We start from the raw sequence: 1,079 nt of genomic DNA, 5'->3' as shown, positions 1-1,079 counted from the left end.
GGCCCTGCCCACGCCACGCCACGTCACGTCCCACCTCCGGGGCTGAAGCTCCAGGCCGGGTCCCACTGCCCACCTGCTGCCGCGCTGGTGTGCAAAGCTTAGAGCTCCATGTGGGCAGTCTTTTAAGTTTAAATACTGGGAATTAGTAAACACTGATTTTTTTTTTTCTATCCTCTAGATAACCGGACACAGAGAAAGGAGGGGAGTGCCGCCGTGGTGCTTTCTTCCCAAGCCCCTAAGAAACTTATATTTTTACTGGCACTTCATTTTGTCCCCATTTAACAAATAGTGCCCCTATTTTCCCAACTGGACAAAGTGAGGCGATAGGAAGTGGCTGCTGCCTTCACTACACGTTTTATTGGAGTCAAGTGCCAGGCCTGCAAAGGAAGCGTCCTCCTGTCTGTCTTGACTACACAGTGGTTTTTCCACTGCTCGAAGTGTGCTAAGGAGCCCTGGTGGTGCAACAGTTAAGGGCTCAGCCGCTAACCCGAAGGTTGGTGTTTCCGATCCTCCCAGCGGCTCTGCGGAAGAAAGACGTGGCAATCTTCTCAGTAGATTATAGCCTGGGAAACCCCATGGGGCAGCTGCGCTCTGTCACATGGGGTCACTATGAGTGGAAATCGACTCGACGGTGCACAGCCACAGCAGAAGCGCGGTGGGTTGGGGAGTGGTAACTGATAGTTTGTCACTTTGGATTCGCCTAGATCCTTGCTCTCGACGGACCGTAGAAGGCAGGAGCCCTCTACTCGAGCCAACACTGCAGGTGGTCTCTGGACAAGACCCCGACCTGTTTCCCGAGCAGGCAGGTACTGTACTGTGTCCTGTTGTTGTGAGGTGCCATCGAGTTGATTCCGACTCATAGCAACCGTACGGACAACAGAATGAAATGCTGCCCCATCCTGCGCCATCCCAGTGACATCACTCGGGGGTGCGGGGTGTGGACCACACTGGGTGACATTGTCAGAGGGGGTGACAATAAAATGACTGTCTATAAAATTCTGTGCAGGTTTCTACAGAAATTTTTTAAAATTTTTTTATTGTACTTTAAGTGAAAGTTTACAATTCAAGTTAGTCTCTTC

Source organism: Trichechus manatus, unplaced genomic scaffold (assembly GCF_000243295.1).
Source record: "Trichechus manatus latirostris isolate Lorelei unplaced genomic scaffold, TriManLat1.0 scaffold00344, whole genome shotgun sequence".
NCBI classification, from domain to species: Eukaryota; Metazoa; Chordata; class Mammalia; order Sirenia; family Trichechidae; genus Trichechus; species Trichechus manatus.
This window is presented reverse-complemented; position numbering follows the sequence as displayed.